We start from the raw sequence: 24,229 nt of genomic DNA on the forward strand, positions 1-24,229 counted from the left end.
GAGATTCGGCGTTTCTACGGGAAAACGGGGTTGGACGTGCTTGTCGTCCGTGGACAGACAGTGACTGAATCAAAAATGAATGGAATTTCAGTGCAAACAGAAATGATTTTTTTTCCTTTTATTGAAGACTACGTTTCTTCATTCAGATCGACGTTTTTCATCTTATTCATTGCTCTTTTGCTCGTAATTAGGCCTAATTCTTCGTTATTTTGAACCTGACCTTTCATTCGGCGTCAAACAATCTTTAGATTACATTACTTATTCCGGTTTATAGATCACTGCCTGCGCACTTATTGACCTATAACACAAACTCCGCAGCCCTGTCCACAATAACGGGTGTGATTGACGGACGCATAGATGGAAGGGTGTCTTTGTGAGACATGAAATAACTGTGAAACGATTTCAAGCCTTACCCAAAGTGGCATTTTCAATATTTACAGCGAGTTTTACAGCTGTCTGGAGGTACTTACAAACAGGCGTCCAGGTTCACCACTTCCTGCTGGGCTTCTGTCAGCTGAACACTGATGGGTACACTTACAAACATAGTTGAGTTTGAACTATATTTTATGCTGGAAGTGCCTGGCCACACGTAACTTGCTATAAAAATTCATCTGGGGTTGCACACCGACCACAGAGATTAATACCTTCAATCACCACCTGACCAGTTAACATTCTCATGCCCTATATACCTTATTCGTCACCATGTTTTATATATTGTATGATTGTGTCCTTTCCACCTAAACTGTAACTAGAAAATTTCTTTCGTCTTATTGTTTAACCCATTTTCTTTTGAGATTAATATAATGAATCAACCTTTCACTCGTGTTCCTGAATTCTGCTTGACACTTTACACACGTCAGAGCCAACATTTAATCTCACGATGCACTATGTGAAAATGAATACTGAATAGTGACTAGGAATGGGTAGAACACTGGACGCAACTTGGCTAGTAATATGGCAGACCACATCTTTACCGTAGTACATTTAATGCCTCAACCTATACTGCACATTTGGGAAAGAACCGAGAAACACAAAATGGAACAACTGACCTGGATGTTCACTGCAGACAACCTCCAAATTCTTTTTCCGAAAAAAAAAAAACACACTTCTGCAGACTGCAATTCTAAGACATATTGCCAAATCTCTCCTACAAGCCTTATCTTTGTGAAAAACTACCAGTTCCCTATAACTGACAAGTCTTACCCTAGTGGCAACTGCAACACAGTGACATTAGAACTGTCAATGAACTGGAACTTCGACAAATAGGAGCAGGTCTGCTTTTTACCAGTCAAACACGAGCAGAATACCTAAACACATACTGGTGCTGGTAGCCGACACGACTAGACATCGACACAACATTTAGTCAGCAGAAAAGACAACATGACTTCTTAAAGCATCAGTGAATATACCATACAAAAGCTATGCAACAGCAGACTACTGCGAATTTGAAAAATATACAAATATTTCAAAGTAGCTTCAAAACATCATGGTAGTGTTTATTGCAGTTTACCCAACTCCACAGGCTCCTAATATACTACTGATTACGATCATGACCTTGAGCAAGTTATTTCTGAGTAAAAAAAAAATCTGACAATCAGTAAGCCGGACAAAACATTTATAATATACTAAAAGCATATAGATTACATAAATCAATTGTTGTGCATTTTTAAAGAATATCTACAGCACAAACCCCATTGTGTCACCAGACTTTTCCTGAACAAGGGAAATATTATACATCGCTTGGCTGAAATTGATGCAAAAATGACAGACCTTTGTAACTGACCTCTTGAAATTGGTTTTGTTTTCAAAGAGAGCAGTAGCTGGATTTCCGGCTAAAATAAAGCAAGAGTCATACATGGAACTGCAGGCTAGAATATTTTAGATTTGCATGTCGGATCTGATGCAAATTCATAGCAGGGAATTGCAGAAGTTTAACTGCACACTTACGCTCTTTATGAATGAAACGGCCGTGTCACAATTAACAGGCCGCTCACTAACTTGTTGCTTTGCATTGAGTGCATTTGGAGGGGCGGTTTGAGTTTGACCTTAAAAATCGGCATCTTAAATGAAGCCATTACAGGTTATGAGAAGAGTGACAGAATAAAAGGAAAAATCTCAGTTTGTAGATGAATATCAGCCACAGGCGCGACAGAAAATACCCACATCTTAGATTAGAAGTTCCCAAAGATGAAAAGGTGAGGTTTGAAAGAGTTCATTAACAAAAATGAACTCAAAGTAGAGTCTGTTGGACCATGAAACAAAGAAAGAGTATGGATAAAGGCAGCTGCATAGTTTTTCATTAAGCTATATGTTATGAAGTTATTGCTGTTTCTGGGTGAGCACCACTTTCCATTGTCTATCCAGGCATCTGACCAATCAGGGGCTGGCTGGTTTTGTCCAAAGACAACCTGAACATGTTCCAGTGGGATGGCGGCCATTTTCCTCAGTCCATCCTTTGCTTTGCCATGGCAACCTATTACCACATGATTGAAAAGCGTTCAAGGAAAAAAAAAAACATAATTTATGCAGAAAGTCAGGGGTTATGGGAGCCACTAAAGTAAGTCCCTTTTGCAGGTTGTCTGGGAAACTACTAATGCAGGAAATGGACTTGTGAGCAAAAATATGCAGACCTGAGTCCCCTGTGGTGACATACTGCTGTTCTCTTAAACAAGGTCAACAATGCGGTTGATTAAAAACGCTTTGTCACCTTATACGTCCCTGCCTTATGACATCATATACACATCATGCAGTAGACTTCCTGCTTCGGAATGTTACTCATTCCCATTTTCATTTCTCACTTTATTCTACATAAATAGCGACAGAACAGAAAAAAAAGAAAGAAAAGAAAACAAACCTGCCACATCCACATCGGCCACATTCAGACCTTCTCCGAATCTACAGCATCTAAAATTGACTTTGGCGCTGTATAAACTCGCCCCGGAGATAGTGTCGCTCTCATTTTCCCTGGGTAAAGGAACAGTACTGGCTTTAATGCTTGCCACATAGATCAGGGAAAAAGAAAAGAAAAAAAAGAAAAGAAAAAAGCAGGCAAGGCATCAGAGGATCCGCTATCTCCCCGCCATACAACTTAATGCATCGGCTGCATAATCCGCCGTGGAAAGCGCATTCTCTGATAATGATTGACATGCCTGGGTTGCATTTTTAGCTTAAATGCCTATCGGTACAAGCGATTCCATCCCTTTCAAAGTCACTACCATGACCTTCCACAGAGTCAGAAACAGAGAACACCAGTCCGCTCCCTCCACCACTCTCTGCTGGGCCAGTGAGAGAAGTTTCTGCTCCACCATCATTTTCTTAAAAGGCGTCCCGTGGATTTGCAGACTGACTGCTTTTACTATCCTACAGCCAACTGACCAGGACCACGAGTGGCTACAGCATGAACTGGGTAAAATGAGTCTGTATGAACTGCTGACGTAATCGGAGGAAGGGGAGTTTCTTTGTAAGACTCGCTACAAGAATGTGGCCATTGTTATGGTTATTCTAGAATGATTCCATTATCATACAGCAGGTGGCGCAGTGGGTGATGATATGGCCTCACATCTTCAGGCTTGTGTGTTTGATTCATGCTCTGTGCATTGAGAATGTGCTCCCTGCATTTGTCTGGGTTTCTTGCGGTACGTAGGAATCCCCCCACAGTCCTTATAAGTGTATTGCAGGCTCTAATTTACATATTGTGTGTATGTGTGTGCGTAGTCATGTATGTATTATATTGTGGGGACCGAATGTCCCCAGAATGTGATAAAAACCTGTTGTTTTGACATTGCGGAGACCACTTTTTCGGTGACTGCAATCGAAAAACGAAAAATGCCAGAAGCCTCGTATTTTGTTTGGTTACTTATGGTTAAGGGTAAGGCTGGGTAGGGGTTAAGGTCGTCATGTTGGGATTAGAGTGCTCCCCATAGAAATGAATGGAGAGTCCCCACAAAGATATAATTACAACTGCATATGCGTGTGTTTGCACGCATGTCTGTCATGCCCTCGCGCTTCTGGGACCCCATCCAGGCCCATGAGCCCCAGGACTGACTAACAGGAAGGGGAGCTGGTTGGTTGGATATTATACAGAAGCAAAGAGGCTCGGTAAGTCTGCAATCCGGTTTCAGGGCTGTAACTTCAGTTCTATAAACAGGTGAAACTCACACCAGATATAAAAGCAACAAAACGATAATTCCTCCACAAAGGGAGACAAAGACTGAGGTGTGAAAATGCTGAGTCCCTTCTTGTGCTTTTTTCCCTGTTTAACACTTCAAAGGTACATTCCTGCTTTACGCTGTTTAAAAAGGCCACTTTCCCCCAAGCGCGCCTGGGATCTGCATCATCACGCACACCTGCGTTACGCTTCAACGTCTCTCTGACAGATTCATTCCGGTCCGACAGTCTCCTAATGAATAATCATCTACGGGGGAGGGCTGGGGCGCTCTGCAGATTGCCGCGAGTGGGAGGTGAACACGGCTGATGTGCTTTTAAATGGCATCGGGGGCGGGGGGGGGGTCGCTCACACAGCTGAACATGGTGTGGAATATGTTGTAATCCCATTGAGCGGGCGGATACATTTTAATTGGCTTAAGGGGATCGAGAGAGAGCAGCGGATGCTAATTAGCCATTTGGCTCAGGTGACGCTTGTGAGAAAAGCGACTGCGAGGCCATAGAATCCGTTGCATCTCGACCACCCAGTCAGGCAGCCGCTAACACAACAAGCTCTTTAGCATCGACCTACGGCTCCGTCAGCAAGGCAGAGAGCGGCGCCGCCAAGCCGGGACCCCTGGGTACAGGTCGCCATAAAAGCGGCCGCAAAGGAACAGCGTGAAACAGCACACGCCACCGCCTCGGACGCCGGATGGCAGCAGGCCAACCCAGAGCATCAGGTTCTGTTCTGAGGGAGGACACTTCTGTGGGCCCAGTCTCCGGGTCTAAGATCAGAAATAGAGACCTCTTCTTTCTTTTTTCAATAAATAGATATGATCATATATCCATCCATCTATCTATCCATCCATCCATCCATCCTCCTTGACTATACTGGGATAATGTCAGTCCAGCACAGGACAGAAGACACCTTAGGTAGGATCCTATTATGAAAGCATCAGTATTTTTTTGTTATGTTGTTTTTTATTGTTTAAGTTTCACAATCAAAAGTAGCAACTGTCTGTACTTATTTTCTATTTCCATCCATCCATCCATCCATCATTGGTAATTGCTAGGTAATAGCATCTGTCCCAAACTTGTCCTAGAAACAAGAAGGTGGTCCTGGAATTTCAGGGCTCCTGGTTCCACGTGGGAGAGGACTGTACCAGACATCACGGTGGACCTAAGAGCTCTGCTGGAATTCACTCAAAAGGTCTTTTTTTAGCATGAATGTTCTATTAAACTAAAACACATTAAGATAATTATCTGCCTGTTACAATCATGATGGTAAACCTGAGTTTTATGAATGTTAATTAGATAAGTTCATGAAATACACAGTGAAGGAGAGACGGAGAAATCTTTTGCTGATGTGCAACCTAAGTGAATGTTACATTTTGCATCTGCTTACAGTAAATGTATAAACATGTCTGACTCACACATAACTTAATAGTCTTTGGATCCTAAGTCATTGAGAATTCTTTCTTAGGCACATATTGCGGAACTATTTGAAACACCAGAAATGGACTCTTCGTGAATATGCTTTTGAATCAGCTATACTTTACAAATCACACCAGCTACTGAGATCTCTTATCCCCTGTATGTGTTAATGTGAGTGTGTATGAATTTTTAAGTGTTAAACTCATTTAGCGGACCGATTCTGGCAAACCCGAGGTCTTCAAATGGTTCTGCTGGAGCCACGTAGGCGTAGATAACATAATGAAGATAGCCACCGTGTTCCTCTATCGTCCCTGTTTTTGTTGAAGGAAAGGACAAGAGGTGTTGGCACTCGTTTAGAGAAAGCTCTTCTGGAAGCTTCCCACACAGTTACCTGCATTGCAATCTCAGTTCGCAAGTAATGCAACAACTCAGCTGCCACGGAGGCAGGGCGTAGAGAAAGTCCAGCGCTTCTCTTTTTCTGGAAAAATCACTCGGCCCGAATGGAACAAGGGAGACTTTGTTGCAAAAGGTAAAGAGTCTGGGCTATTTTTGCCGGCAGTCCTCAAGGCGACACAGAAGATAATTATCTCAAAGCCCCCCACGAAAAGTAGCTCGATGTAGCAAGACCTTCCCAGTAATGGAAAAGTTCAGGATTTTGTCTTTCTGTATGTTTGCAAACTTCTCAGCCTTTTAAGTGTACAGTATATTTTCTCAGTTTGCTGCTTTATTTAAAGTTATTTAAATTGAACATGTATTTATATAATTGAGTACTAATTAAAATAATTTTCTTGATAAAATATACAGCAGGACTTTAAGTTCACTTGCTAATGTTTTAGGTCACTATGCTCTGTGCAGTTTGGCGCTTACATTACTCAGCCCACCTCCTTGATTACCACTGAAGTTGTTTTTTTTTTTCCCCCCACCCACAACCAACCAGTAAAGGGGAGGGGGGAGGGAAGAAAAAACAAAATTCTGACAACGTTTTTGGAGTCAAGGGCATTTAAAACAACGGCACATTCATCAGGGGTTAGCCTGGAGTAGCGTACTATAAGGGGAGGGCTGGTGCAGGCAGCCGATTGGCCAGCTCCGGGTGACTGTTTGCTGTGGCCCACTGAAGCCTTTGAGCTTCCACATTCCAAACCGGATCGGAGTAAATAAGCAGACTGGCATCTGCGGACTGTTCTAAGGGGTTAAACAGGTCTAGGAAGGAAGCCTTAGATCAGGGGTGGCCAATCTTATCCACAAAGGGCTGCTGTGTATGCAGGTTTTTGGGATGACCTTTAGGTCAGCTGTTCAAACCCAGGTGTGAGGACTCTTCATCCAATCAGACTTCAAATTAGCAATCTGGTTAGGGAGTTGCAGCGAAAGCCCGCACACACACCGGCCCTTTGCGGATAAGATCGCCCACCCCTGACTTACATCTATAACAATGGATGTTACAGATCACAGGCATCTGCGTTAATTGCTCCATCCGACATGCAACTAATACTCCAGCAACATTAAGGGTAATGGGCCCCCACTTAAGAGGAGTGGCGTGTGGCTCAGCGGGTCTATGCCGGGGTTTCCCAACCCATTCCGCACGGACCCCCAGCGGTCCATGTTTTTGCTCTCTCCCAATTGCCAAGGAATTGGGAAAGAAAATGTGGACCGTTTGGGGGTCCGTACGGACTGGGTTGGGTAACCCCACTCTGTGCTGATGATCAGAAGGACATGGGTTTGTGCCTCAGGTACTCACCCCCCCTCCCCCCCCCTAAAATGCTCTAACTGCAGGCTTGGAACCCAAGGTCAACTGTATACCTCAAAAGGAGAAAAAGATGGAATATGGAAAAGGAAGCACTCCAATGTAAATAAAGCATTTTAAAATTTCATTTTCATTTTTAACCTTCTTTAAACTTACAACTTCAGGGGACTGCAAGGCATGTAAACATACATCTATGAAACGCTCAGTAAACTTGTCAGTAAATTACAGATAAACTTACCTTGAACAATGTAACAAGGAATGTCTTTAAGACATAAAGTCAAATATTTTACTGGGCCTTAATGTTTTGTAAATAGTTCAATACTCAAATGATGCAAAAAATAACCAAAACGACAAACCAAGTTCGTAAAGATACATTTAAGCTCAGTAGTTGCATTACAAACTTGCCGCTATCTTGAGTCACATTTCCATAAGCGTTTCATTATGCAATGCTTGAGTCCCTGGAAACAGAAATATATGCTTTACATAACATATTTCGCCTTCTTGGGATGTCAGAACCGAAGCAAATATCCAGATAATTATTCTTCCGTTTTTTCTTAAAAACTCCCCCCCCCAGTACCTAACACGATTTTCAGAGACATTTCAGGTGCAACACCCACGCAATATTATACTGGAATAGGATAAAAAGTGGGTCGTACCACTTTTGGTGGTGATAGGGGGGGTCATTTGGATATGCACCGTGGAACCAGAGAACACAAGACAACACAGGTGAAGTTATAAGGTGGATGTGCATGATATAAAGATATGTGAGGAAGTGAGCTTGTACCAAATCATCGCTCACTTCCCCAATGCTCCACCACACCTCTGCCCCCGCCCCCAACATCTTTAAATCGCTCCCATTTCTCCCAAAGGTTACTCCTGCCCACAGGGCTGAAACAATGTCAGAAAGGCCCACTCCATTTGCGTGCAGCACAAATAGGCATTTCCCGCCAGAGTAAACCCACTTTCGGAGCGCTGACCCGCCGCATCGAGCTTCCCACCTCGCACTGAAGGGAAAAAAATGAGTGTCCTTCTCCATGTAAGATGCTGCAGTACCCAAATGTCACAGCTGTGGCTGGGGCAGCCCTGGCGTTCAGGCTTTCAGCAGCTGTGGCTGGGGCAGCCCTGGCGTTCAGGCTTTCAGCAGCTGTGGCTGGGGCAGCCCTGGCGTTCAGGCTTTCAGCAGCTGTGGCTGGGGCAGCCCTGGCGTTCAGGCTTTCAGCAGCTGTGGAGCCTGATCTTTAGGTATGCCGTCCTCCAACAAACCGGAGAAGGGGTATTAATTTACTCACATAGGTATGCTACAGGTTCAATTATTATAAAAACATGTTTTTCCTTGCTATAGCAATCCATCCTCTAAACTCTAAAATGTGCTCAATCCTAGAACCAAAACTACTTTTCCTGGGTCACTTGGGAGGATGAAAAAAAAAGAATTGTGGGAGAATTTGGTTTTACTTACACAAAATTGTTCTACGGACAAACAAAAAATGATTGGTTCAGAGAGAAAACCAATCAGATTGTAGAGAAGGTGGGTCCAAGCAACTAGAAGAGGAGAGATCTGCCAACATGCACCACGACAACTGGATCCACCCCAGCTGGGGCCAAAAGCTTGTCCACATGATCTGGAAGGTCTCCTACTTGGGCAGCAGGCAGGTTTGGATGCTGTTCAACCGGATAGTTACTTCAGCATTAGTTCAAATACAAGAACTCGTGGCCATAGGTGGAAATTAGCGGGAGAACATTTCAAACTGGATTTAAGGAAGCACTTCTTTACACAGCGTGTAGTCAGAGTATGGAACAGTCTTCCTGATAATGTAGTGCAAGCTGAATCCTTGGGTTCCTTTAAATCAGAGCTAGATAAGATTTTAACAACTCTGAGCTATGAGTTAAGTTCTCCCCAAGCGAGCTCGATGGGCCGAATGGCCTCCTCTCGTTTGTATAGTTCTTATGTTTGTCCAAATCCCTCTAGCTGCTTGGACCCACTTCCTCTACAATCTGATTGGTTATCTCTGAACCAATCATTTTTCATTCTGCCTTCAGAACATTTTTGTATAAGTAAATCTCCAATGAGCAAAATGAAGGTGCGAAGGTAGCTGGCTGTTCCCCAACTCCTCAATGACCCCTCGACGACCCTTAGCTTGGTCCAATGACAATGCAAGCTGCATCCACGCTGGCAGCTCTGACGGAGACAGGCCACAACTAAAGATCACTTCTCACAACGTCCCTCTGCCAACTGGCTCTTTCAGAGGGAATTTTTTAGAAACCCGTGACGGAGGCACAGGTCTGGCGCTCACTCAACCCGTCGCCGCAGGGTAGCGGACGAAAAGGCTGCTGCCTTTGAATCTCTGGGAAGGATCACAAGTGTTTCGGCTCTCAAGAGGAGCTGGATAAAATGTCGCAGCCATGGAAGATTAGCCCACTCAGAAAGAAGAACAGCAGCTGAACACGGCAAAGAACGAGAGAAGGAATTGGCGGACACTGAAGCAGACCGTGCTGCAGTCCTGTGAGGACACTGAAGCAGTCTGTGCTGCACTCCTGTGAGGACACTGAAGCAGACCGTGCTGCAGTCCTGTGAGGACACTGAAGCAGAACGTGCTGCAGTCCTGTGAGGACACTGAAGCAGTCCATGCTGCAGTCCTGTGAGGACACTGAAGCAGAACGTGCTGCAGTCCTGTGAGGACACTGAAGCAGACCGTGCTGCAGTCCTGTGAGGACACTGAAGCAGTCTGTGCTGCACTCCTGTGAGGACACTGAAGCAGAACGTGCTGCAGTCCTGTGAGGACACTGAAGCAGACCGTGCTGCAGTCCTGTGAGGACACTGAAGCAGACCGTGTTGCAGTCCTGTGAGGACACTGAAGCAGACCGTGCTGCAGTCCTGTGAGGACACTGAAGCAGACCGTGTTGCAGTCCTGTGAGGACACTGAAGCAGTCTGTGCTGCAGTCCTGTGAGGACACTGAAGCAGACCGTGCTGCAGCCCTGTGAGGACACTTTTTATTCCCCATTTATTCAAAGCAGCAGCTGCATGTATAACTGTCTTGTACATCACTGGTCTGCTGTCATTTACTTTTATTTTCAACCCACATTAAAGCCAAACAGGGGCGGAACCAGTGCTGCTGAAAGCTGATTGGCCTCCAGAATGGCCCCTCCCCCATCACATACTGATTCAAAATATATCATTGGTTAATGAAAAAGCTGGCCCCCCTGTATGAATTATAGCGCTTCTTATGCCCACCTTAAAGAAACCATGGAATTGTCCCTGCACTGTGGACAAAGTTGAAAAAAAAAACGTTTTGCATCTTTATGCCGTTGAATACACATTAACAACAAACTCGACTTTCCCCAGTTGGTGCATCCATATAGTGTTACTAAAAGGATTATTGGAACATGCACTTTTTCAGGGCAACCTGGTGACCTGGTCCGTCAGCCTCAGTCTGACCACAAAAGCAGGCGATAGGCACAAATTGGATGGTATCCATTTGTTTGTGTCCTGCACAACTGTTCTCCAATACAAGTTGAAGCAGACTCCTCACTACACAACAATGGACAATGGGTAATCCAAAAAAGTATTTCAATCAGTCTTTTCTAGTAACCCTATTATTATACAGAGTGATTTATTGATTCTACTTATTGATTCTTCTGTTCTCAACCCCACAGTTCAGCTATCTGCTGTACGAAAGGAAAATCTTTACCAAGAGAAATTAGGCAACAAACATCTATAAGCTTTTACATAAAGCTTTTGTGTTAGATTGGAGAGTTCTCTCCGGTAATTATAAGTCATGGTAACAAAGTTTGTTCTGAGTTCCGGAACATCATTCACAGGCAGCCAATAAGCAGAAAGCTAGAAGACACTTGGAATTTTAATAATGAGTTAGAATACTTGGGTAATGAATGAGTCACAAAAAGGTTTTAGAACCACAGCATTCTGTGGCTAAGTAGATGTGCACTGGCACTGCTATTTACCACACAGATGCACACACCTGTGTAAACTTTGTTGCCATCTGGATGACTTAGAGGTATCACTAAATAAATATTAATGAAAGACTGTTCATTCAGAGACAGTGTTTATTTTCGGCAAACATTTTATTAAATATTCCAGGCCCACACTTATTCAAGAAAGTTTAAACAGTTCACCTGGCCACTAAGAACAGATTGGAGATACAAATATAGTAGATATACTGGAGATATAGTCTGAATATATGTAAATCGTCGAAATAACAGTAACTATATTGGCAAAGAACAAGCTGGACTTCCAAGCCCATTGACTTTCATCTACTGAATAAAGGTTTTTTCCCCCTTGCATCCACTCTTCCTCAGCAGCATGACCAGAATCGATCCGATACCCTGACAACAGAAACCCGGTTGAGCAGAAGTGCCACGTTCTGCAGGAGAGTCACATTTTAGGAAAATGCTTAGACTGAAGTTCACCTTTGCATTGGTATCATCAGTAAAAATGCCAAACAGACTTCATTCTCCAGTATCGTCTGTGCAATAGAAAACTCTCCAAGTTGAGTAATGTCTGTGTGATACTTACTTATGTGAAAGTGGACCTAAGGACAGGACAGGGCAGGACAGGATAGAGCAGGGTAGGGCAGGGCAGGGTAGGGTAGGATAGGACAGGACAAGCCCTACTGAGCTACTATGTGAAGGGGCTAGCTGGTAAAATAGCTTGACAGACTGATTACTATACATTACTCACAGTACCACCTGTGAGTCATTACATGGTGAGTAAGATACCAAGCTTATGTTTAGGTGACAAGGTCAGGCTGGCAGCAGTTGTGTATCTTGTATTTAAATAAAAAGGCATAAGGAGGCTGTATGGATGGATGGATGGATGGATGGATTGTAAAAGTGAAATCAGCATTCTAAATTGGTGCCCTGTAGCATGTGAGTGTGCTGGAAGATGGATTGGCAGGTCATCTGGAAGGTCGTGGTCCTATACTGGTACACTTGTGCAAAACGAAAAAAAAAAACATTAACTGAAGACTGTATTCTAATATCTTAAAATATATGTCCTCCCTTACAATTGCTTTTAGTAGCAGAAAGAGGTGGAAAATTCAGGTTCAGAAAGTACAAATCCAGACCAAGTTTTTGTTTCAACCAACCAGTTCAGTATGTAGAGTCACAGTCACAGATACTCAACTGGCTGGTTGAAACAAAGTCTTGGCCTGGATTTGTACTTTCTGAACCTTTCACTTCTGGTAGTATATTTTGATATACTGTTCTGTTAACGTCACGCAAAGCCACCTTGTATTTCACAGGGGTAAGTACTGTGGAAACATGACTGGCTTTGCACAACAGAGGGAAACTGTGTTTAACAGAATGACATAACTTGCCACAGCTCCTTCGACATTTTTCTGTTGACAAAAGTTCTTCTGTGTTGATGGCAACAGATTTTACAATTTTCTAAGATAACAAAATTAATAAATGTGATCAGTCATTGTCACATTTTAGCACATTTTCAACAGATGTGCATAAATCTTAAATAAGTCGACAGGTATCGACAGGTATCGACAGGTATCGACAGGTATTTAAGTTTCTGTGTTGGTTACATTTCTATGTTCAGCCTGTTTTGGACGAGCTAGACAGAGAAGGCTGGGCTCCCATAGTGGCCAGCACATATGGATATTTATGAGTATTTATAATGGTTCTGATTATTGACCGAAAAAAATGAAGTCTTCCAGATGGAATTTCCATAAACTCAATTAAGTTTAATCAGTCGTTTGCTTATTTAATTATTCAGGGACTTTGAATTAGTAAGTTCAGAATTAACAGAGAAAGCTAGGGTCCAAGTTTTAATTATCTAAGCTTCACTTAGCGTTTTAATTTTAAAATTAGGAAAAGTACAAAAACTCAAGAACTGTGAGTACCCATGCTGTCATTATTATATTGTTCTGGAGATCAGTAAAATACGGTTTATTTGCAGAATAAGTCAATTCTCTCTAGCGACCGACCTTTGTTTTTAAACAGGAAATAAATATGAACAAATATGTCCTCTAGACAGTAGCTGAAATATTTAGAAAAGTCCAGTTGTTTCCTTAACATACATAACACATCTTCTCATGATGATCAAAATGAACTAAGAACTATTATTGGTTTAACTGTGTGGTAGCAAACAGTCTGAAAGGTTAGGATAACTGCTAAGTAGGCAGCACATTAAAATATACCCTACCAGTCAAAAGTTTTTGCAACTTTACTCAGCTAACATACTTAACATTACTAAAAATACACTCATTATTCTTTGCTAATAAATAAATTAACAGTATGTTCACCATTTGAGTACCTTTATTAGCAAGAAAATGTCATATCTTTGATTCATCAAAGTAACTTCCTCTAGCAGTTATAAAAGCAGAGAAACTCGGTGCGCAAAAACTTTTGACCGGTAGCGTAAATATATGAGGAAGGAGTTACCTAATTGAATGTTTAGCTACGTGAAACGTAGCGATTTTATGCTGACCCCTGTCCACCAATGAAAATGTCTACAATGATACCCAGAATGAACATCAGAACTGGACCAATGGAAGAAGGTGGCCTGGACTGATGTCATATTTCTAATACCTTATATGGATGGCGGGTGTCATTTACCTGGAGTAGAGGTGGCACCATGATGCACTATGGGAAGAAGGCATGCCGGCAGGGCCAGTGTAAGGCTCTGGGCAATGTTCTGCTAGGAAACCTTGGGTCCTGGCATTCATGTGGATGTTACTTTGATACGTACCACCTTCTTAAACATCGCTGCAGACCAAGTGCACCCCTTCATGGCAACCAAATTCCCCGATGGCAGTGGCCTCTTTCAGCAGGATTATGTGCCCTGACACACTGCAAAAATTGTTCAGGAATGGTTTGAGGAACATGAACACAAGTTCCCCAGATCTCGGTCTTATCTAGCATCTGTGGGACGTGCTGGACAAGCAAGTCTAATCCATGGAGACCCCACCTCACAAGTTAGGGGACTTACAGGATCTGCTGCGAACGTCTTAGTGCCAGACACCACAGGACACCTTCAGAGGTCTCGTGAAGTCCACGCCTCAACAGGCCAGAGCTGTTACGGCGATATCAGACAGGTGGTTTTAATGGTATGTTATGTAAAGACCTTTTTAGCTGTCCTGCTGAAATGAGTAGACACTCCATAACAGACCATGACAATCATGGGCATGGATATGGATGTTTACCTTGCAATAGATGACGACACACTTCATGGAATTTGCGGCCTATCATCCATCCATCCATCCATCCATCCATCCAGTAATCTTTCACCTGCTTACCTTGTTCACGGGGCCATGACAGTTCTGTAAAACAAAAATTGGGTTAGTCACCAGCAAAGATGTGAACGTACAGTATGTTATGCTAAATGCTATATGTTAACTGTGTTTAAATAGTGCAATATGATATAAAAGCTGAAACTGTTTTTCACGCTTCTGTCACAGAGTCACCTTTCATCCTGAATGCTAAGTGGCAGCAATCCAATGACGGCCGATTTCTCCGGCAGCTGAATTTAGCTCCGGCTGCACAATACTGTCTTGTGCTTAATGAGCAGATGCCGCACAGTCCGGTGAATCTCCAAGTCAATTTGCGGGCGACCGAAAAGCCCGATGCATGGCATCTCCCCTGCATGTGGACCCGCATTACTGTATGTCTGGGACATTTCAGTTTGATTTCCTTGCCTATAGCAGGACAAATGAAAACCCAAACAAGTACAATCGCAGATGTTTAGATGAAGGCTGGAGTTCTTCTTTCCTATGCATGAAGCAATAAAGAATTACTAGTCCACTAACGAGACCTCCTGCACCATATAATACTGCATACTAGTGATTCGTCCTTTTATTTATCCCTCTGGTACAGCGTGGGTCTTTTCGGGGAGAGCAGACCGAATTGTAAAATATAAGCCAATTAGCAAGAGGATCCCAGACATGGACAAGAACATGTTGACCCCAACTGCACCTTTAAAATCTTCCAGAGTAAGGTGCACCTGTGTTCTTGTAGATTGGTCGTTTTCAGGCTGCACGGGTTTTAAATGCAGATTTCACCCTTTGCTGTATATTACACATTTCCCCGGTCCTTCTTATTCAAAACCGTCGCGCTAAGCGGCCCAAATATACTTCAGTCTTTATTGTTTTTGTTCACTTTGCTGACTGTTTACTGTTGAGTGCTGTGAAGTGGCAATGTGCAAGAGTGGATTTCCATTATTTTTTTGCCCAGCGACTCCCCCCATGAACACTAGACATTCAAAACGCCCCACACACCATTTCAGTTCCATGTCAGCTGCTCACTTGTTTGTATCCCAGTCCAAACTCTGTTTGTAACTTTGATGCCCCCAGGTGAGCTATGAACCAAGCTTCCTGTTATTGCAAAGAAAAAAACCTGCCAGTGATTCTGATTGTCTAGGAGCTGGGAGGGAGTAAAAAACATGGACGGCGCAGAGGCCCCCGAGGGCCCCATTTCAATCAAAAGCACCCGGATTTTACTTAAGCACCGAGTTCTTGCTGTGTGCTGATTGGTCAGTCTCCTATAACCACGCTTGTGCCACTAATGTTAATGTGCAACAGTTGGATGAATCTTTCAATCAAGGAAACAAACGAGTCAAAGCCAAGAACTGAATTATTTAGCCAATCACAGGAGCCTTTCAGTTTCAATGTAGCTTGTAGAACCTGCAACAGCCCAGTGTCCCTGACTTGGATCAGGTGGTGCAGTGGATGTACATGAAAATGCAATAAAATGGTTTGTCTGTGAAGCGTGCATGTGTGACATTGGGGATGAAAGTTTTTTTTTTGGGGGGGGGGGTTTCTAAGAGGTGACCAATGAACTATAACAAGGAGAAAAAGGTAGTGATATATAAAACAAGATGTCCCTCAGGATAACAAAGAGAGAAGAGAGGGCACAGCGATAGCATGGTCAGCAAGACGGCTTCCGGAAACTGACTGGATGGTGGATTAGTGGACGAGGCAGAGTGACTTGCACACATTCCCATGGTCACTGGACGAAAATACCTCAGTCCCTTGCATGTACAAGGAATCCAAGAAGAGGACAGGCCCATAAAGCCCCCCCCCCAACCTCAGGAAACTCCTTGACGAGCCACATTTATAGAACCTGCACATTTCTCCCCAAGACAATGGAGCGATAGCGAGGCGGGTGATTCACCGACCACGAGTGAGAACGGAAGAGGGGAGAGAAGCCTGTGTTTATGCCTCGGGGCCACCGACAGTGACAAGCCCGAATGTCTGATGCAATGTAGTACGAGGTTTTAGCAGAGCGTTTACAACTCCCACTACCCGACCCAGGTGTCCGTCCCTAACAAACGTGGGAGGGAGACTTAATGCAAACGGTCAGCCAGTGATGGCGATCACTGCACATGAACGTTAATGAGAATTAAAACACTCATTATGTTTTTCGCATTGCGTATAAAAAATAGCAGCGTTCAGAGCTTCGCAGTGAGGACAGCTAGCTTCAGATCTGCAGTCACAGCTTCACAAATGTCCCTGTGGAAGGTGGTTTGAAACTCGCGGATGGAAGGGAACCTGCAGATTTGGCTGTTTTCATGCAGCCCTTCCTGTTTAACACTCCCTAGCGATGGGGTATGATGAGCAAGGTTCCTGGGACTGCACCACAAGAATGGAAAAGGGGGTGTGGCCTTGAGTGGGAAGGGATGGGGTTAGTGAATGGCAGGGACGCTTTAATACACGGGGTTACCTAGGCTGAAGCCCAGGGTCCCCCCCTCCTCCGGTCAATGACTGTCATCCTTGTTGTCACCAACTGTGACAACTCAAGGGCCTCTGACGATGTTAATGGTGACCGGAGATATATTTGATAGATAGACAGATTTGTTTTTTTTGATACTATGAATGTTTTTCTTTTTCTCTATTTTCCCGGTAAACCCTTGCAGATCCTGTCACCCACCCTCTCTGCCATCACAGTGACCGTTTTCCCAAACACCCACACCCAGTCAAATTAGTCCTCTGCGCTGACCCTCTTCCTATCACGAACGCACCTTCAGGAAGCCGCCTGCCTGAAGCTCATCTGCATGTCACTCGCTTTGCTGCTCAGCCACAAAATGGACTGATTTTCACACCAATAAAGCCAGCGAAGAACAAAGATAGAGCATTTGATAGTAAGCACGAAAGAGAACAAACGGAAGAGGGATGATGATGGGTAAGAATGAAAAGACTGGTTACTTGGGCTCCAGAACATACAAAGATTTACTCATCCTGAAAGAAGGTACGGGGCGCGTAATGACATTCCCGCGAAAATGGGAACAAAAAAGGTCTGAGGCATAGTGCCAAACACTGAATTTTATATAGAAAACCATTTCAATCCATTTGAAGCTTCAATGAACAAAAAGAAAATACATCAGTGTTATGAGCGGCGGATGTGGAAAGGAGGGAATACATGTGATTGGCTGCCAGAAAGGAGGGAATACATGTGATTGGCTGCCAGAAAGGAGGGAGTACATGTGATAGGCTGGCAGAAAGGAGGGAGTACATGTGATAGGCTGGCAGAAAGGAGGGAGTACATGTGATAGGCTGGCAGAAAGGAGGGAGTACATGTGATAGGCTGGCAGAAAGGAGGGAGTACATGTGATAGGCTGCCAGAAAGGAGGGAGTACATGTGATAGGCTGGCAGAAAGGAGGGAGTACATGTGATAGGCTGGCAGAAAGGAGGGAGTACATGTGATAGGCTGCCAGAAAGGAGGGAGTACATGTGATAGGCTGGCAGAAAGGAGGGAGTACATGTGATAGGCTGCCAGAAAGGAGGGAGTACATGTGATTGGCGCTGCCAGAATCGAGGCACTAATCTGGCTGCCTCAGCAAATACGGCAGCAGCTTTAATTCAACCTAGTTCAGTCCAGTTAGGCGCCCTTCCCAACACCGTTGCCGCAAAGCACTTAACCAGATCTTTGACCGGATGCCTGTGTGGCTTTTGCATGCACCCCCCCCCATCGGGATCTTTCGTTTCCAACGTCGGTCTAAAATCACGCAGTTAAGCTGATGTCTTTGGCTGACTGGCATCTCTAAACTGACCGAAATGTGTGATGGGGTGTGTGCGTGTGCGTGTGTGTGTGTGGGGGTGTATGTATGTACAAAATGTCCCCACAATGTGATAAAAACCTGTTATTTTGATGTTCTGGTGACCATTTCTTTTTTTTGCCCCCACAAGGGGATATTCAATTTGATAAAAATCTGTGACTGCAATCAAAGACTAAAAATGTCAAATGTCTTGTATTTTGTTTGCTTACTTATGGTTAAGGTTAGGGCTGGGTGGGGGTTAAGGTCATTGTTGGGATTAGGGTTTCTCCCATAGAAATGTGTGTGTGTGTGTGCTGTGTGTGTGCTGTGTGTGTGCATGCTGTGTGTGTGTGCTGTGTGTGTGTGCGTGCTGTGTGTGTGTGCTTGCTGTGTGTGTGTGTGTGTGCTGTGTGTGTGTGCTGTGTGTGTGTGCTGTGTGTGTGTGTGCTGTGTGTGTGTGCTGTGTGTGTGTGTGTGCTGTGTGTGTGTGCTGTGTGTGTGTGCTGTGTGTGTGTGCGTGCTGTGTGTGTGTGTGCGTGCTGTGTGTGCTGTGTGTGTGTGCGTGCTGTGTGTGCGTGCTGTGTGTGCTGTGTGCGTGCTGTGTGTGTGCTGTGTGTGTGTGCTGTGTGTGTGTACTGTGTGTGTGTGCGTGCTGTGTGTGTGTGCTGTGTGTGCGTGCTGTGTGTGTGCTGTGTGTGTGTGCTGTGTGTGTGTACTGTGTGTGTGTGTGCGTGCTGTGTGTGTGTGCTGTGTGTGCGTGTGTGTGCGTGCTGTGTGTGTGCTGTGTGTGTGCGTGCTGTGTGTGTGCTGTGTGTGCTGTGTGTGCGTGCTGTGTGTGTCTGTGTGTGTGTGTGTGCTGTGTGTGTGCTGTGTGTGTGTGCTGTGTGTGTCTGTGTGTGTGTGTGCACCCTGTGATGGACTGGAATCCCTATACAGCCAAGATCAGGCTCCAGATTCCTCCCCCACCCCACACTGCATAGGGATGTGTTGTACTGCAGTAAATATTACATCTACATGAAAGAGCCAAAGATAATGGAGGAGAGGAAACAATACCTGAGAAAGATAGAAGCTCTGGGGGTGGGGGTTAACCCCCCCAGCCACCCTGAATTGGGCAAGGAGCATGAACATACTAACCATATAGTAGGCAGATATATACGTGCAGAACACACATGCTGTACTCTGGTTGGGGCTAGGGGGTGCACTAGGGGGTGCACTAGGGGGTGCACTAGGGGGTGCACTAGGGGGTGCACTAGGAGGCGCACTAGGGGCAGGGGGACTTTACAGGGACCCCTGAATGCATAAAGCAATTATTTTTAATGGATTGGGGGGGGGGGAGGTGACATTCTGTTAGGGGGCCCAGAATTTCTAGCTACACCCCAGGTTGGGGCATGACACTCATGCACCCCCTGACGCAGGCGTCGGACCAAGTCGCCGTGAGCTTATGGCCATGTGACAGGAAACCAGAGCAGCCAGGGAGGTGGTGGTGGTTGGGGGGGGGGGGTGTCTCTCAAATGCAGCACAGGGGCCTGCATGCTAAGCCAAGAGCCTCAAGACAAGTCTCTGTGCCGTTACACAGCCGTGGAAGGACGGCCGTCACATTTAAATCCATTTAGTAGATGGTAATGTGAAAAGCATACAGAAGTTCCAAAAAGAGCCCTAGCAATGAGTCAGGCAGCCAACGTGCCCGGTAAGGATGGAGCTCTGCAGTTTTACTGTAGCAGAGCCTGTGCACCAAGGTGATCAAATGAAATGTGCTGCTTTATTATCGCTACAAAAAAGAGAAAAAAATCATCAAATAACAATAAGAGAAGGCTAATAATAGCTGCAGACCTTTAGAACATCAGTAGGTCCCGATGTTTAACTACAAGGAGTAAAAACTGAAATAACGACAGGAGCAGAATGGGAGTGGCTGGCCATCTTCCAGCAGCGCGCGGAGTCGCCGACGATCTCGCAGGGCCGCCGTAAAGCCGGCCGACGGCCGATCAAATCCCCGAAGCACCACGTTACAGGCCGGCTGTCAAGCTGCATCATCGTAATTTTGTTTTTTTTAATATTGCTTCCGTTTTCTATTTTCATCCCGCTAAATCCTGTACTTTCAGAGCTATTTATAGCCGTGCAAATTGCAGGCTTCGTGTAGAAACGGCAGTCGGGATCGAAGAACAGCAGATACACAAAGAAAACATCTGGCACTGGGTTTGGGGGGGTATCATCACAAAAACCCTTATATCCCTGTTCTCTACCCCTGTGCCTCCCCCCCCCTCACCATAAACAATAAGTCAAACACAGAGGGGCCTCTTTGCGGTAATTTTCTGGGCTGCACTTAAGTATCCTATAGAAATACTTAATTCCTTTTCCAGTTAATGGTCTGCCTACCTCGGGCAACACACTGGCCACTGAATGCATTATTTTTTTTTGAATCCAAGAAATGAGATGTTTACTTTCCTGGCACTCTGTTTCAGCAAAATTACTTCAGAGTAAAAAGAGGGAAATTTGGCACGGAGGGCCTTCAATTAGGCCATTATGAAGCAAAACATTGTATGTCGCAGGTAAACAGCAGTCAGAATGAGTCATGGGGGTGGGTGGGGGGGGGGAGGGGTGTAGGTGAGAGGTCTGAAGAATATAAAGATGGTCCATCATGCCATTGCACAGTATGCCTAAGAAGGACTCTTCGGGGGGGGGGGGGGCAAGTGCATTCACCATAGGTCTTCTCATAAAAAAATAAATAATGCAAGAACACATTGAATGTTACATGTTATATCAACCACATGTACTGCCTTTCTCTCTCCCCCCCCCCAGTGTCTTGTAAACACTCCCATTGGTACATCAATTAAAATTTTAACATTAAACAGAGCAGGTGGCAAAGTGATTAGCAATCTTGATTCACACCTCTGGAACTACGGTTTGAATCTCCACCATGTTCTCCCTGCAGCAGGGGGTTACTACCCCCCCCCCCAGTCCAAAACAGGCTGAGGTTAATTGGAGTTGCCAAAATCACCCATAGGTGTGAATGCTGGGTCAGTGCCCCATCCTGGGTTGTTCCCTGCCTTTTGGCCATAGGCTGTGAATGACCCTGGATAGGACAAGAGGTTAAAGAGCATAATGGATGTTAAATAGTAATTATTATTACATTCACAGCACCGAGCACTCAGTTAAACACGTTTAATCAGCTTTAACAACACAAATCCATCACAGAACACCCACAAATCAGACTGTCTGTCTGTACGGCCGGATTTTCTCCCTGACGGTCCCTAAAAGACAATGCGGGAAACAGGTAACCAGTGGGATTGGGGGGTGGGGTGCAGCAAAGGCAAACTTGAATACAGAGACCTGGAAAACGAGGAACCAGAACCAAATAGAACCAGATAGATACACGAACAACCACGATAATCTTAAAATCAAGACGCCATTGCCCAGCACACCAGTCACTGAGATCTGGCTAATAAAGATCATGAACTCTGAAACAAGACCCCGGATCACGAGAACCATAAACCTTGAGACAAGACACCAGCAAACCCAGAACCACAAACCTAGAAGCGAGACGCCAGCTAAACAAGAACTGCAGGCACTCGGTACCACATAACCAGCAACAATGCTAAAAATCCACAGTCAAACCAAACGTCACAAATATAGGATCTAGACCAGGCTTCTTCAAATCTGGACCTAGATTCCAAATCCAGGCCTTGTTTTCAGTTCTCCCAGGTAGTTGTTTAATAATTACTGATTCTGATTGGTCAGAGGCTTCACACCTGGCTCACAGGTAAAGGAAGGCTGGAAAACCAGCAGTGCTCGGACCTCTAGGACCATGATTTGAATAATAGGGATCTAGACCAACACAGAGCTTTGAATCCTACACTCCAAGAACTACTGTAAGACAATAACTGAGCCCCAGCAAAGCTCACTGCTTAGCTTAAATACAGGCCACTACCTCCAGCTCAGGGTAAGATCACACAGACACTGCTCAATTACCTGATTGCAACCCAGCACAGGTGTGATAATTACAGTTGAACAATGTTTAATTATCTTTGGCATTGTCACAAAAAATAATAAAAGAAAAATAAACATAATTACATCCTTTATTTAGCTTTCCCCCTGTGCCCATTAACATTATTATGATATTTTATTGTTGAGTGCCTAGCAAAAGAATAAAACTGCCTTACACAGCAGCTCTGTTTTACATCTTTTATACTGCGCTTAGCTTTACTTTCTTTCCCTGCAGTATTTCCAACCTGATCCTTAGGGACCCCTCAGCCGGTCCACGTTTTTCCTTCCCAGACAGCCCACGTTTTTGCTCCTTCCCAGACAGCCCACATTTTTGCTCCTTCCCAGACAGCCCACGTTTTTGCTCCTTCCCAGACAGCCCACGTTTTTGCTCCTTCCCAGACAGCCCACGTTTTTGCTCCTTCCCAGACAGCCCACGTTTTTGCTCCTTCCCACACAGCCCACGTTTTTGCTCCTTCCCACACAGCCCACGTTTTTGCTCCTTCCCAGACAGCCCACGTTTTTGCTCCTTCCCAGACAGGCCACGTTTTTGCTTCCTCCCAGGACTGGGTTGGGAAACCCTGCTCCACAGTACACAAAATCTGCATTAAAAATTTTGACACAAGATCTTTTGACATGAGATCAGAATCAGAATCAGAATCAGTTATATTCGTCAAGTGTGCTGTGGGAAACAACGAATTTGGTTCCAGCTGCTAGAGACTCCCTAGTACACAGACAATGACACTGTACAAACAATAAATTACACTATAGAAGAAATAAAAATTTAAAAATGCTATTTGAGTTACACTTCATAAAAAGTTTGCAAAGAACTAGTGACATGGACCACTGTTGCATTCTGGGGTTTGTGTTGCTTGAGTTTTAGGCAGAGGGGGGGCAGTGTTGTCCATGAGGATACATTGGAATGATGATGAATGCATGCAATAGGGTCCAACCAGCTTTGGATGGAAGTGGCTGACCTCTCATTTTGCTCAAGCCCTCTGCATGTCCTGCTGTAATTTAATTAATTGAATTGGGACGTTGTGATTAGAAGAAATTTGTCTGGCCCTTCTCTCTTACTGCACTTACATTTTCTGTTAATTAAGACAGTGAGGGAAGGAGGAACAGAGTTGGGAGGAAGAAATGTAGACTGTACTTGGGTGGCAAGGAAATGGTAAGATAATAGGTGGCTGCTTCGGAAGAGGGGGAATGACACAGGAAAACAAATCAAGCATCGGTACTTTAGGAAGGGCTGATTTAGGGGAAAGACTCCAGCAATATGATCCAGGAAGATGTTCTTGGGGCTTATTGAAAGAACTGAACCCAATCTTATACCATCGGTAGCACGAATGAATAGGCTAATCACATGAATTCAACCTGGCTGGAATAGTCCACACCTCCCTCCATTTCTTGCCAAGCCTTTGATGCGCTTTACATTTTGTAGTTTATCATTAGGTGCCACTATTTGTATGCCTCGCATGCATTATTTGAAAGCTCTCAGTCTGAGCTGTAGTGCGACAACGACCGCCGAACCGAACTGGATAAGTACGGCGGCAAGTGCCAAATGGAGGGAGTGAAATGCTAATGTCAGTTCGCACACTCTCTCTCTCGAAAGGGAAACGTAATGAGGCACCGACATTAATATGTACCATTACCGCACTTATGGCTGACTCCTTTTCCGCGCCGTAACTCGTCGCATGCGCCTCCATTACCGCCGCTACTCAGCGGTGCGGACAGTAAAAGTTTCCAAGGCGGTGTCATTCAGCGCCAGCGCTGGCTCAGTACCGGGTACGAAGTGGGTGGGTCGGGAAAACTCATTAAAATTCATGAGAGAAGCACAACCTCATTGGCCGGTGAACGTGCTCCCATCGATATGTGCTATCTGATTGGCCGGTGAACGTGATCTCATCGGCATGTGCTACCTGTTTCCTCGACCGACAC

The 24,229-nt window shown here is 44.7% G+C and overlaps 1 long non-coding RNA gene across 3 annotated transcripts; it reads right to left on the reverse strand.

Annotated features, from left to right (window-relative positions):
• Positions 1–11,377: 11,377 nt before the first annotated feature.
• On the reverse strand, positions 11,378–24,096 carry LOC111856057 (uncharacterized). Of its 3 annotated transcripts, none has more exons than XR_002841038.1 (5): positions 23,944–24,096; positions 14,579–14,602; positions 14,272–14,355; positions 13,899–14,132; positions 11,378–11,657 (listed from the first exon to the last, which is right to left on the reverse strand). It is a non-coding gene; the product is annotated as an uncharacterized lncRNA (long non-coding RNA). The 3 variants fall into 3 exon arrangements; XR_002841039.1 differs by having other exon boundaries at positions 14,032–14,132; positions 23,938–24,096; XR_002841037.1 differs by having other exon boundaries at positions 23,938–24,096.
• Between the last annotated feature and the right edge of the window lie 133 nt (positions 24,097–24,229).

Source organism: Paramormyrops kingsleyae, chromosome 22 (genome assembly GCF_048594095.1).
Source record: "Paramormyrops kingsleyae isolate MSU_618 chromosome 22, PKINGS_0.4, whole genome shotgun sequence".
NCBI lineage: Eukaryota > Metazoa > Chordata > Actinopteri > Osteoglossiformes > Mormyridae > Paramormyrops > Paramormyrops kingsleyae.